Raw genomic sequence first — 15886 nt, 5'->3', positions numbered from 1 at the left:
TATAAAACGATTTTTATGGAGAAAAAGGTAGTCCGCTCCACTATATACAATGGAGCCTGCCTGCCTGATTTGTCACTCTTCAGAGTATCTCACACAAGGTTGTGGTGGCCTCTCTCTCTCTCACCAGTGGTCACTGATCCGACCGCATCCCGTCCGCCGGGGGAAAGGGAGTGCGGTGGCCTCTCTCTCTCTCACCGTTGGTCACTGATCCGGCCGCATCCCGTCCGCCGGGGGAAAGGGAGGAAGTGCATCGTTTCTTCGTTCGACGGTGCTGAGGCAGCACGTCCCGATCTACGGTACACGCCGTTCTCTCTGACCAAGCTCCGGCATGGTAGGGCCTACGCTACCCGCTTGCTGCCGCAGTATGGGCAGATTCCGCCCGCCACCGCTCACCTAGTTACATCCCGACGACCTCCAGGTATCCCCTCCGGCCTTGCTCCACTGCTCGTCTTCCCACGTCGCTGCATGTGGATCTTCCATAGTTCTTTGCCCAAAACATAGCTCGTCCGGTGTACTTTCCATATTGCAATCTCGTCCTCACACCATTTTAGACAAACACAACCGTGTTGTTATCTTCCCTTAGGACAAGGAATATGCTTTTTTTTGTCATCGCATGTGTCATCAACTGTTATTGGCCAGTAATTGTTTCCTTTCTACCTCTTTTTTGCAAACAGGGCTATCCATTTCACCTTGTTGCTATTGCGAACTTTTGGTGAACTGCACAAATCACTTTTTTCTTAAGAGTGTTTTGTGCAGTTGTACTAAAATGTCACACGGGCAACATCTCTACATTTTAGTGCGACTGCACAAAGGGAGATTGGTTTTTCTCTATCCTCCTCATCCAACTCCGAGCCTAATCTTCTCCAACTAGTTAGTCTTAAGAGAGACTGCAAAGGTGATCGGCTTCTATTTGTGTGTTTATTGTTTCATCAGCAATCCTCTATTATTGTAATCACACTTAATATCTTTGGAACAGGGACGCTCAGCTCTATTTTAGTGGAACTGCACAAAATGATCGGAATGTTGCATGCTCCAGACAGCTACTTTTTACCCAACATGCCTTGTTGCTTTAGACAGAGCTGGGGGGATGTTGCTGCCAATGAAAGCATGGATCAATTTTAATTTAACACCTTCTCACAACTCTGTCTTCAGTTTTGATGTAAATATTAGCTCTGGTCTGCTAATAATTGACATGCATTAGCAAGGAAGTTAGTTTTTTATTGTTTCCAAAAGAGCATTGATGGCAAGACACACGAAACAAAATCTGAAAGCTCACACCATTGTACAATTCCATGTCGCTGGAAAATTATTTGTATAGTACGTCAATTATGTAAACAACTGATGGAAGCTTGATAGCATTGCCAGAAGCCTCTTCAGCATCCGGGTCCATGTGCCATGCACAAAATTATACTCCTTCGTTCCTAAATATTTGTCTCTTTACAAATTTTAAATGGGCATATTTTAGAGTGTAGATTCACTCATTTTGCTTCGTATGTGTACTCCCTCCGTTCCTAAATACTCTATTCGTCTTTCTAGAGATTTCAACAAGTGACTACATACGAAGCAAAATGAGTGAATCTACACTCTAAAATATGTCTATATACATCCATATGTAGTAGTCCATTTGAATCTCTAAAAAGACAAATATTTGAGTAGTCACTCGTTGAAATCTCTAGAAAGGCAAATACTCTGGAGTATATTTAAGAACCGAGGGGGTAGTGCACAACCGCATGGGAGACTCAGCCCGGTCGTTGCGTCGCATTAATAGTGAGTAATGAGCAGTCAAATCATAAGCCCCACCTTTTGTTGGGGAACGTAGTAATTTCAAAAAAATTCCTACGCACACGCAAGATCATGGTGATGGCATAGCAACGAGAGGGGAGAGTGTGTCCACGTACCCTCGTAGACCGAAAGCGGAAGCGTTATGACAACGCGGTTGATGTAGTCGTACGTCTTCACGATCCGACCGATCCAAGTACCGAACGTACGGCACCTCCGAGTTCAGCACACGTTCAGCTCGATGACGATCCCCGGGCTCCGATCCAGCAAAGCTTCGGGGATGAGTTCCGTCAGCACGACGGCGTGGTGACGATGATGATGCTCTACCGGCGCAGGGCTTCGCCTAAACTCCGCGACGATATGACCAAGGTGGAATATGGTGGAGGAGGGCACCGCACACGACTAAGGAACGATCCGTAGATCAACTTCTGTTGTTGTGTCTAGAGGTGCCCCCCTGCCCCCGTATATAAAGGAGCAAGGGGGGAGGGGGTGGCCGGCCTAGTAGGGGCGTGCCAAGGGGAGTCCTACTCCCACCGGGAGTAGGACTCTCTCCTTCCTTGTTGGAGTAGGAGAAGGGGGAAAGAGGGGGAGATGAGGACGGAAAAGGGGGCCGCACCCCTTGTCCAATTCGGACCAGAGGGGGGCTGCGCACCTCCTTCCTTTCGGCCTCTCTCCTCTATTCCCGTATGGCCCAATAAGGCCCATATACTCCCCGGCGAATTCCCGTAACTCTCCGGTACTCCGAAAAATACCCGAATCACTCGGAACCTTTCCGAACTCCGAATATAGTCGTCCAATATATAGATCTTTACATCTCGACCATTTCGAGACTCCTCGTCATGTCCCCGATCTCATCCGGGACTCCGAACTCCTTCGGTACATCAAAACTCATAAACTCATAATATAATTGTCATCGAAACCTTAAGCGTGCAGACCCTACGGGATGCTCATAATATAATTGTCATGGAAACCTTAAACTCATAAACTCATAAACTCATAAACTCATAAACTATTCTTGGTCAATAACCAATAGCGGAACCTGGATGCTCATATTGGCTCCTACATATTCTACGAAGATCTTTATCGGTCAAACCGCATAACAACATACGTTGTTCCCTTTGTCATCGGTATGTTACTTGCCCGAGATTCGATCGTCGGTATCCAATACCTAGTTCAATCTCGTTACCGGCAAGTCTCTTTACTCGTTCCGTAATACATCATTCCGTAACTAACTCATTAGTTACAATGCTTGCAAGGCTTAAGTGATGTGTATTACCGAGAGGGCCCAGAGATACCTCTCCGACAATCGGAATGACAAAACCTAATCTCGAAATACGCCAACCCAACATGTACCTTTGGAGACACCTGTAGTACTCCTTTATAATCACCCAGTTACGTTGTGACGTTTGGTAGCACCCAAAGTGTTCCTCCGGTAAACGGGAGTTGCATAATCTCATAGTTATAGGAACATGTATAAGTCATGAAGAAAGCAATAGCAACATACTAAACGATCAAGTGCTAAGCTAACGGAATGGGTCAAGTCAATCACATCATTCTCCTAATGATGTGATCCCGTTAATCAAATGACAACTCTTTTGTCCATGGCTAGGAAACATAACCATCTTTGATAAACGAGCTAGTCAAGTAGAGGCATACTAGTGACACTATGTTTGTCTATGTATTCACACATGTATTATGTTTCCGGTTAATACAATTCTAGCATGAATAATAAACATTTATCATGATATAAGGAAATAAATAATAACTTTATTATTGCCTCTAGGGCATATTTCCTTCAGTCTCCCACTTGCACTAGAGTCAATAATCTAGTTCACATCATCATGTGATTTAACACCAATTTTCATATCTGTATATGATTAACACCCATAGTTCACATCGTCATGTGATCAACACCCAAAGGGTTTACTAGAGTCAATAATCTAGTTCACATCGCTATGTGATTAACACCCAAAGAGTACTAAGGTTTGATCATGTTTTGCTCGTGAGAGAAGTTTAGTCAACGGGTCTGTCACATACAGAGCCGTATGTATTTTGCAAATATTCTATGTCTACAATGCTCTACATGGAGCTACTCTAGCTAATTGCTCCTTTCAATATGTATCCAGATTGCGACTTAGAGTCATCTGGATCAGTGTAAAAGTTTGCACCGATGTAACTTTTACGACGAGCTCTTTTATCACCTCCATAATCGAGAAACATCTCCTTAGTCCTCACTAAGGATATTCTTGACCGCTGTCCAGTGATCTACTATTAGATCACTATTGTACTTCCTTGCCAAAAAAGGGCAGAGTATACAATAGGTCTGGTCCATAGCATGGCATACTTTTATAGAACCTATGACTGAATGCATAGGGAATGACTTTTCATTCTTTTTCTATTTTCTGCAATGGTCAGATCTTTAGTCTTACTCAACTTCACACCTTGTAACACAGGCAAGAACTCCTTCTTTGAATTTTCCATTTTGAACTATTTCAAAAATTTATCAAGGTATGTACTCATTGAAAAATCTTATTAAGCGTCTTGATCTATCTATATAGATCTTGATGCTTAATGTGTAAGCAGCTTCACCGAGGTCTTGCTTTGAAAAACTCTTATTCCAGTATCCTTTCATGCTATCCAGAATTTCCATATCATTTCCAATTAACAATATGTCATCCACATATAATATTAGAAATGCTACAGAGCTCCCACTCACTTTCTTGTAAATACAGGCTTCTTCAAAAGTCTGTATAAAACCATATGCTTTGATCAACTCATCAAAGCGTATATTCCAACTCCGAGATGCTTGCACCAGTCCATAGATGGATCGCTGGAGCTTGCACAATTTGTTAGCACCTTTAGGATTGACAAAACCTTCTGGTTGCATCATATACAACTCTTCTTTAAGAAAACCATTAAGGAATGCAGTTTTGTTTATCCATTTGCCAGATTTCATAAAATGCGGCAATTGCTAACATGATTCAGACAGACTTAAGCATAGATACGAGTGAAAAACTCTCATCATAGTCAACACCTTGAACTTGTCGAAAACCTTTTGCGACAATTCTAGCTTTGTAGATAGTAACACTATCAGCGTCCGTCTTCCTCTTGAAGATCCATTTAATATAAATGTCTCGCCGGTCATTGGGCAAGTCAATCAAAGTCCATACTTTGTTTTCATACATGGATCTCATCTCAGATCTCATGGCCTCAAGCCATTTTGCGGAATCTGGGCTCACCATCGCTTCTTCATAGTTCGTAGGTTCGTCATGGTCTAGTAACATAACTTCCATAACAGGATTACCGTACCACTCTGGTGCGGATCTTACTCTGGAAGACCTACGAGGTTCTGTAGTAACTTAATCTGAAGTTTCATGATCATCATCATTAACTTCCTCACTAATTGGTGTAGTAGTCACAGGAACAGATTTCTGTGATGAACTACTTTCCAATAAGGGAGCAGGTATAGTTACCTCATCAAGTTCTACTTTCCTCCCACTCACTTCTTTCGAGAGAAACTCCTTCTCTAGAAAGGATCCATTCTTAGCAACGAATGTTTTTCCTTCGGATCTGTGATAGAAGGAGTACCCAACAATTTCCTTTGGGTATTCTATGAAGACACACTTCTCCGATTTGGGTTCGAGCTTATCAGGTTGAAAACCTTTTTCGTATATAAGCATCGCAACTCCAAACTTTAAGAAACAACAGCTTAGGTTTACTGCTAAACCACGGTGTCGTCTCAACGGATTTAGATGGTGCCCTTTTAAACGTGAATGCAGCTGTCTCTAATACATAACCCCAAAATGATAATGGTAAATCAATAAGAGACATCATAGATCGCACCATATCCAATAAAGTGCGGTTACGACGTTCGGACACACCAAAACATTGTGGTGTTCCAGGTGGCGTGAGCTGTGAAACTATTCCACATTGTTTTAATTGAAGACCAAACTCGTAACTCAAATATTCGTCTCTGCGATCAAATCGTAGAAACTTTATTTTCTTGTTACGATGATTTTTCCACTTCACTCTGAAATTCTTTGAACCTTTCAATTATTTCAGACTTATGTTTCATCAAGTAGATATACCCATATCCGCTCAAATCATTTTGTGCAGGTCAGAAAATAACGATACTTTCCACGAGCATCAACACTCATTGGATCGCATACATCGGTATGTATTATTTCCAATAAGTCAGTAGCTTGTTCCATTGTTCCGGAGAACGGAGTTTTTAGTCATCTTGCCCAAAAGGCACGGTTCGCAAGCATCAAATGATTCATAACCAAGTGATTCCGAAAATCCATCTTTATGGAGTTTCTTCATGCGCTTTACACCGATATGACCCAAACGGCAGTGCCACAAATAAGTTGCACTATCATTATCAACTTTGCATCTTTTGGCATCAATATTATGAAAATATGTGTATCACTACGATCGAGATCCAACAAACTATTTTCATTGGGTGTATGACCATCAAAGGTTTTATTCATTTAAACAGAACAACAATTATTCTCTGATTTTAAATGAATAACCATATTGCAATAAACATGATCAAATCATATTCATGCTCAACGGAAACACCAAATAACATTTATTTAGGTTCAACACTAATCCCGAAAGTATAGGGAGTGTGCGATGATGATCATATCAATCTTGGAACCACTTCCAACACACATCGTCACTTCACCCTCAACTAGTTTCTGTTTATTCTGTAACTCCTGTTTCGAGTTACTAATCTTAGCAACCGAACAAGTATCAAATACTCAGGGGTTACCATAAACACTAGTAAGGTACACATCAATAACATGTATATCAAATATACCCTTGTTCACTTTGCCATCCTTCTTATCCACCAAATATTCAAGGCATTTCCGCTTCTAGTGACCATTTCCTTTGCAGTACAATCACTCAGTTTCAGGCTTTGGTCTAGCTTTGGGCTTCTTCGCGGGAGTGACAACTTTCTTGCCATTCTGCTTGAAGTTCCCTTTCTTTCCCTTTGCCCTTTTCTTGAAACTAGTGGTCTTGTCAATCATCAACACTTGATGCTCTTTCTTGATTTCTACCTTCGTCGATTTCAGCATCACGAAGAGCTCGGGAATCGTTTTCGTCATCCCTTGCATTATAGTTCATCACGAAGTTCTACTAACTTGGTGGTGGTGACTAGAGAATACTGTCAATCACTATCTTATCTGGAAGATTAACTCCCACTTGATTCAAGCGATTGTAGTACCCAGACAATCTGAGCACATGCTCATTAGTTGAGTGATTCTCCTCCATCTTTTAGCTATAGAACTTGTTGGAGACTTCATATCTCTCAACTCAGGTATTTGCTTGAAATATTAACTTCAACTCCTGGAACATCTCATATGGTCCATGGCGTTCAAAACGTCTTTGAAGTCCCGATTCTAAGCCGTTAAGCATGGTGCAGTAAACTATCAAGTAGTCATCATATTGAGCTAGGAAAACGTTCGTAACGTCTGCATCTGCTCCTGCAATAGGTCTGTCACCTAGCGGTGCATTAAGGACATAATTCTTCTGTGCAGCAATGAGGATAAACCTCAGATCATGGATCCAATCCGCATCATTGCTACTAACATCTTTCAACACAATTTTCTCTAGGAACATATCAAAATAAACATATGAAAGCAACAACGCAAGCTATTGATCTACAACATAATTTGCAAAATACTACCAGGACTAAGTTCATGATAAATTAAAGTTCAATTAATCATATTACTTAAGAACTCCCACTTAGATAGACATCCCTCTAATCCTCTAAGTGATTACGTGATCCATATCAACTACACCATGTCCGATCATCACGTGAGATGGAGTAGTTTCAACGGTGAACATCAATATGTTGATCATATCTACTATATGATTCACGCTCGACCTTTCGGTCTCCGTGTTCCGAGGCCATATCTGTATATGCTAGGCTCGTCAAGTTTAACCTGAGTATTCCGCGTGTGCAACTGTTTTGCACCCGTTGTATTTCAACGTAGAGCCTATCACACCCGATCATCACGTGGTGTCTCAGCATGAAGAACTTTCGCAACGATGCATACTCAGGAAGAACACTTCTTGATAATTTAGTGAGAGATCATCTTAAAATGCTACCGTCAATCAAAGCAAGATAAGATGCATAAAGGATAAACATCATATGCAATCAATATAAGTGATATGATATGGCCATCATCATCTTGTGCTTGTGATCTCCATCTTCGAAGCACCGTCGTGATCACCATCGTCACCGGCGCGACACCTTGATCTCCATCGTAGCATCGTTGTCGTTACGCCATCTATTGCTTCTACGACTATCGCTACCGCTTAGTGATAAAGTAAAGCAATTACAGGGCGTTTGCATTTCATACAATAAAGCGACAACCATATGGCTCCTGCCAGTTGCCGATAACTTCGGTTACAAAACATGATCATCTCATACAATAAAATATAGCATCACATCTTGACCATATCACATCACAACATGCCCTGCAAAAACAAGTTAGACGTCCTCTACTTTGTTGTTGCAAATTTTACGTGGCTGCTACGGGCTTAGCAAGAACCGTTCTTACCTACGCATCAAAAACCACAACGATAGTTCGTCAAGTTAGTGTTGTTTTAACCTTCGCAAGGACCGGGCGTAGCCACACTCGATTCAGCTAAAGTGAGAGAGACAGACACCCACCAGCCACCTTTAAGCACAAGTGCTCGTAACGGTGAAACCAGTCTCGCGTAAGCGTACGCGTAATGTCGGTCCGGGCCGCTTCATCTCACAATACCGCCGAACCAAAGTATGACATGCTGGTAAGCAGTATGACTTGTATCGCCCACAACTCATTTGTGTTCTACTCGTGCATATAACATCAACGCATAAAACCTGGCTCGGATGCCACTGTTGGGGAACGTAGTAATTTCAAAAAAATTCCTACGCACACGCAAGATCATGGTGATGGCATAGCAACGAGAGGGGAGAGTGTGTCCACGTACCCTCGTAGACCGGAAGCGGAAGCGTTATGACAACGCGGTTGATGTAGTCGTACGTCTTCATGATCCGACCGATCCAAGTACCAAACTACGGCACCTCCGAGTTCAGCACACGTTCAGCTCGATGACGATCCCCGGGCTCCGATCCAGCAAAGCTTCGGGGATGAGTTCCGTCAGCACAACGGCGTGGTGACGATGATGATGCTCTACCGGCGCAGGGCTTCGCCTAAACTCCGCGACGATATGACCGAGGTGGAATATGGTGGAGGGGGGCACCGCACACGGCTAAGGAACGATCCGTAGATCAACTTCTGTTGTTGTGTCTAGAGGTGCCCCCCTGCCCCCATATATAAAGGAGCAAGGGGGGAGGGGGCGGCCGGCCTAGTAGGGGCGCGCCAAGGGGAGTCCTACTCCCACCGGGAGTAGGACTCCCTCCTTCCTTGTTGGAGTAGGAGAAGGGGGAAAGAGGGGGAGAGGAGGACGGAAAAGGAGGCCGCACCCCTTGTCCAATTCGGACCAGAGGGGGGCTGCGCACCTCCTTCCTTTCGGCCTCTCTCCTCTATTCCCGTATGGCCCAATAAGGCCCATATACTCCCCGGCGAATTCCCGTAACTCTCCGGTACTCCGAAAAATACCCGAATCACTCGGAACCTTTCCGAACTCCGAATATAGTCGTCCAATATATTGATCTTTACGTCTCGACCATTTCGAGACTCCTCGTCATGTCCCCGATCTCATCCGGGACTCCGAACTCCTTCGGTACATCAAAACTCATAAACTCATAATATAATTGTCATCGAAACCTTAAGCGTGCGGACCCTACGGGTTCGATAACAATGTAGACATGACCTAGAACTATTCTTGGTCAATAACCAATAGCGGAACCTGGATGCTCATATTGGCTCCTACATATTCTGCGAAGATCTTTATCGGTCAAACCGCATAACAACATACGTTGTTCCCTTTGTCATCGGTATGTTACTTGCCCGAGATTCGATCGTCGGTATCCAATACCTAGTTCAATCTCGTTACCGGCAAGTCTCTTTACTCATTCTGTAATACATCATTCCGTAACTAACTCATTAGTTACAATGCTTGCAAGGCTTAAGTGATGTGTATTACCGAGAGGGCCCAGAGATACCTCTCCGACAATCGGAATGACAAAACCTAATCTCGAAATACGCCAACCCAACATGTACCTTTGGAGACACCTGTAGTACTCCTTTATAATCACCCAGTTACATTGTGATGTTTGGTAGCACCCAAAGTGTTCCTCCGGTAAACGGGAGTTGCATAATCTCATAGTTATAGGAACATGTATAAGTCATGAAGAAAGCAATAGCAACATACTAAACGATCAAGTGCTAAGCTAACGGAATGGGTCAAGTCAATCACATCATTCTCCTAATGATGTGATCCCGTTAATCAAATGACAACTCTTTTGTCCATGGCTAGGAAACATAACCATCTTTGATAAACGAGCTAGTCAAGTAGAGGCATACTAGTGACACTATGTTTGTCTATGTATTCACACATGTATTATGTTTCCGGTTAATACAATTCTAGCATGAATAATAAACATTTATCATGATATAAGGAAATAAATAATAACTTTATTATTGCCTCTAGGGCATATTTCCTTCACCTTTCCCACTGTAAGTTGCTCGGAAGAAGCAACCATCAATACGCTCTTCTATGAATCCTCTCATACTACTCCATCCGTCACTGTTTATAGAGCGCGCTTTAGAAAAAAGAAAAAAATCTGTGGGACCAAGGCGACTAGCGATCGGCCTGAAAAATAGCATTGGTAGTTATAGCACGGCGTCTATTACTAGAGGGAATAATGCGTACACACATGCATGCAGTGCTTCCACCCCGGGTACACACATGCATGCACTTAATCCACTCCAAAGTAGTATTACATCGAGAGAAAATTGTGGACTTGATTGCGGTTACCACGCCCTAATTAATTGAGCATTAAACCAAACGCGTCTAAAGTCTCTCTGGTGGTGGAAATGCATTGAGAGAAATGCATCATAATGAAGCGCGCCCTGCAAACTGTGACGGATGAAGGTGCAAAACCAAGTACGCGTATGGCCAGTTGGTCAACGCACCTCGTCTTGGAATATCACTGACATGTGGGACAGGAGTGTGAGCAAACCGATCTCAATTGATGGCAAAGAGACAACCCGTCGTTCCTTGAGAGAGACGAGGAGCGAGAACACACAGACTGGCTCGCACGGAGACCAAGATATATTCGAGCATGGTTGGTTGATCGATATCATCATTACATGTTGGGCTGCCGTTTTCCGCCCTTCTCCGGAATAAACGTGTACTTTATCAAAGATAAAAAAATAAGAGTACAGATGCTCCACCATGCGGTTCTAGTAGTAGTACTACTCATACTACTGCGCTTGGCTCTTCCCTCTTCATGAAGTCGAACATTGATGGTACTCCACATGTTTGGTACTACAGTGTATGCATGTAACAATCTGACACCGAATGGACTGATGCATGTCCATCGAGGGTAGGTTGCATTAGTCAAAAGGCGTAAGCGAGCTTCACCTTGTCCTGCAAGCTTCTCCTCGTTCTGCGAGTTGACGGGACACACCAAAAAGTAGTGCTAGTCCATACTCCCTCGTTTCCAGTGAATATGGCTTAATCTTTTTGCAGGTAAATGAGAGAGCTTTATTCATATATCAGCATTCTTAGGATGATCATCCAAGACATTGGTCACTAGGAAGCGAGGTACCCCGCAGAAAAAGAAGTAGGAAGCGAGGTGTTTCATCAAGCCAGCTCTCGGCCACATTCAAAGTGCACCAAGCACGGTTTTGCATGAAGATGCGCCGCAAGGTTTGCTGACCTGTTTACATGCTGAATAACAAAAAAAGGAAATATTACCGAGCGCTCCTATTTGTAATAGGATATGAGCCAGAATTAAGTGAGAATTGTGGTGAATGTTCCATGCAATCAACTTCCATTATCACATGCGAGAACCCTCGAAGAGAACCAAATGTGTTGAAGATTGCTTTATCACATTTTAAAATCATAATAAGAGTGCAGACACTCCTCCATCCGGTTCCTAGTACTAGTATAGTACATACCTCTATAGACTATAGTAGTAGTACTAGTACTACTAGTAAACTTTGCGCTTGGCTGTTCGGCTATTCGGGAAGTCGAACAATAATAGTACTAGTAGTATAGTGTATGCTTCTGGCAATCTAACACCAAATTAACTGTTGCACGTCCACCGCCTGAGCGAGGGAGAGCTTGCATTAGTCAAAAGTTTCTCCTTGTCCTGCGAGCGACCGCGCGCAAGCTTCTCCCGTCCTGCAACCTTCTCCTCGTTCGGCAAGTTGACGGGACACAACAAAGTAATGCTAGTCCATACTGCCTCCTCTCCGGTTAATATGGCTTAATTTCAAATGAGATAAATACACTGTCTGTCATTGTATATTTGTAAAAATACGGTCAGTGGACTTCATATTACGCTCATTACGCTCAGTATATATATTTTCCGGTGTTTATACGGTCACTAGCTCACCCTGACTGAGTATGTGTGTGCATGCACGTGTAGGTTGAGCACTTGAGCATGACCGTGTGTGTTCCGTCGTGTGATTGGACATGCATGCATTAGGGCGTCGCGCGCGTTTTTGCGTCCATGTGTATGTGTGACTGTTGCATACATGTAGGGGGAGTACGTGTACGGGCCACTAAGGAGCAGTCAAATCACACAGTAAGTTAGTTGGAAGAAGCAACCATCATTTCACTCTTCAATGACACGTACGCAATATAAAATGGTTGATATGGAGAGAAAAAGAAAACCACTATATACACTAGCAGGAGCCTAAGATACAAGCCTGCTTGCTTAGGTTGCTCTCTTCAAGCATAGAACGGCGGGCCTGATCCCGCAGCTGGGGGAAGGGAACAATGTTCTGCGTAGACGCGGTCGACATCGGCCAGGGAAAAAAACCCACAGTCGGTGTGTCCCAATCGGGGGTCACCGCGTATGGGCCGATGTCGCGTCCCAACCTCCCTTCTATATACAACCCGACGTCCTAGGTAGTCCATCTTCCTTTTGGAGCCGTCTTGCTCCACTGTCGTAGCTCCATCTCCATGTCGATATTTCTCTACTTCTACCGACTTCTACTTGTGATGAGTTTATGTCTCATGAACTAGTGCCAGTACTATTATTCTAATCACACTTCTTTAATATCTTTACCATTATGGATGCTCAGGTCGATTTTAGTGGAACTGCACAAAAGCATCGTATGATCCGAGGGTGTCCGCCGTCTTTCCTTCGACATGTTCTACCTGGCCAGGAAAATAAATCCTGTTTAGGGTTTAGGGTTTAAGTCGTATTGACCCCATCATTAGTTTTTCTTTCGTACACGCTCTCACAACTTTTGTCTTTAGTTGTGAAGTAAATATTGGCTATGATTTGTGAATCATTGAGATGCATCAGGATGCGTGTTAGTTTTCCTTTGTATTTGATGGAATGTTCTAATGGGGTGATACGTCTCCAACGTATCTATAATTTTTGATTGTTCCATGCTATTATATTACCCCTTTTGGATGTATATGGGCTTTATTCTACACATTTATATCATTTTTGGGACTAACCTGCTAACCGGAGGCCCAGCCCATATTGCTGTTTTTTTTGCCTATTTCAGTATTTCGAAGAAAAGGAATATCAAACGGAGTCCAAACGGAATGAAATCTTTGGGAGCGTTATTTTTGGAACAACTCTGATCCGGAGAGCTTGGAGTGCAAGTCAAGAAATCTCCAAGGGCCCCACGAGATAGGAGGGCGCCCCCCTAGGGGGGGGCCCCTGTCTTGTGGGCCCCTCGGGCATCCACCGACGTACTTCTTTCTCCTATATATATCCACGGACCCTGAAAACATCCAGGAGCACCACGAAACACAATTTCCACCACCGTAACCTTCTGTATCCGCGAGATCCCATCTTGGAGCCTTCGCCGGCACTCTGCAGGAGGGGGAATCGATCACGGAGGGCTTCTACATCAACACCATAGCCTCTCCGATGAGTTGTGAGTAGTTTACCATAGACCTACGGGTCCATAGTTATTAGCTAGATGGCTTCTTCTCTCTTTTTGGATCTCAATACAATGTTCCCCCCTCTCTTGTGGAGATCTATTCGATGTAACCTCTTTTTGCGGTGTGTTTGTCAAGATCCGATGAATTGTGGGTTTATAATCAAGTTTATCTATGAATAATATTGGAATCTTCTCTGAATTCTTTTATGTATGATTGAGTTATCTTTACAAGTCTCTTCGAATTATCAGTTTGGTTTGGCCTACTAGATTGATCTTTCTTGCCATGGGAGAAGTGTTTAGCTTTGGGTTCAATCTTGCGGTGATTTTACCCAATGATAGAAAGGGTTGCAAGACACGTATTGTATTGTTGCCATCGAGGATAACAAGATGGGTTTTATATCATATTGCATGAGTTTATCCCTCTACATTATGTCATCTTGCTTAATACGTTGCTCTATTCTTATGAACTTAATACACTAGATGCATGCTGGATAGCGGTCGATGTGTGGAGTAATAGTAGTAGATGCAGGCAAGAGTCGGTCTAGTTGTTATGGATGTGATGCCTATATACATGATCATGCCTAGATAATGTCATAATTATTCGCTTTTCTATCAATTGCTTGACAGTAATTTGTTCACCCACCGTAATACTTATGCTCTCGAGAGAAGCCTCTAGTGAAACCTATGGCCCCCGGGTCTATCTCTTATCATATTTGCTTTCATTCTACTTTTATTTGCATCTTTATTTTCTGCATCTATATTATAAAATACCAAAAATATATTTATCTTTTCATACTTACTCTATCAGATCTCACTTTCATAAGTGGCCGTGAAGAGATTGACAACCCCTTTATTGTGTTGGTTGCGAGTTCTCAGTTTGTTTGTGTAGGTGCGTGGGACTTTTGAGGAGCCTCCTACTAGATTGATACCTTGGTTCTCAAAACTGAGGGAAATACTTATGCTACACTTTGCTGCATCACCCTCTCCTCTTCGGGGAAAACCAACGCTAGCTCAAGACGTAGCACGAAGGATTTCTGGCACCATTGCCGGGGAGGTCTTCGCTCAAGTCAAGACATACCAAGTACCCATCTCCCTTGCATTTACATTATTTGCCTCACGTTTTCCTCTCCCCCCACTTCACCCTTGCCGTTTTATTCGCCTTCTCCTTCCCAATCTCCTCCTCTCTTTTTGCTTGCCGTTTTTCTATTTGCTTGTGTGTTGGATTACTTGTTGCCATGGCACAAGATAATACCAAGTTGTGTGACTTCTCGAATACCAATAATAATGATTTCCTTAATACCAAGTTGAGTCTTGTGAAATCAATGCTGCTTTGCTGAATCTTGTTATGAAAGATCAATTCGCCGGCCTTCCTAGTGAAAATGCCGCTACTCATCTAAACAATTTTGTTGATTTGTGTGATATGCAAAATAAGAAAGATACGGATAACAATATTGTCAAATTGAAGTTATTTCCGTTTTCACTTAGAGATCGTGCTAAAATTTGGTTTTCGTCTTTGCCCAAAAATAGTATTGATTCTTGGAACAAGTGCAAAGATGCTTTTATCTCTAAGTATTTTCCTCCCGCTAAGATCATCACTCTTAGGAACGATATTATGAATTTTAAACAACTTGATCATGAGCATGTTGCCCAATCTTGGGAAAGAATGAAATTGATGCTTCGCAATTGCCCTACTCATGGTTTGAGTTTATGGATGATCATACAAAAAAATTATGCCGATTTGAACTTTGCTTCTAGAAATCTCTTAGATTCGGCCGCGGGAGGCACGTTTATGGAAATTACCTTAGGAGATGCTACAAAATTGCTTGATAATATTATGGCTAATTATTCTCAATGGCACACCAAAAGATCTTCTAGTAAAAAAGTGCATGCTATAGAAGAAATCAATGTTTTAAGTGGAAAGATGGATGAACTTATGAAGATGTTTGCTACTAAAAATACTCCTCTTGATCCCAATGATATGCCTTTGTCTTCCTTGATTGAGAATAATAATGATTCTATGGATGTGAATTTTGTTGGTAGGAATAATTTTGGAAACAATGCTTATA

The sequence above is a fragment of the Triticum dicoccoides genome, chromosome 7B (genome assembly GCF_002162155.2).
Source record: "Triticum dicoccoides isolate Atlit2015 ecotype Zavitan chromosome 7B, WEW_v2.0, whole genome shotgun sequence".
In the NCBI taxonomy this organism is placed as follows: Eukaryota; Viridiplantae; Streptophyta; class Magnoliopsida; order Poales; family Poaceae; genus Triticum; species Triticum dicoccoides.
Note: the sequence above shows the minus strand (reverse complement) of the source record.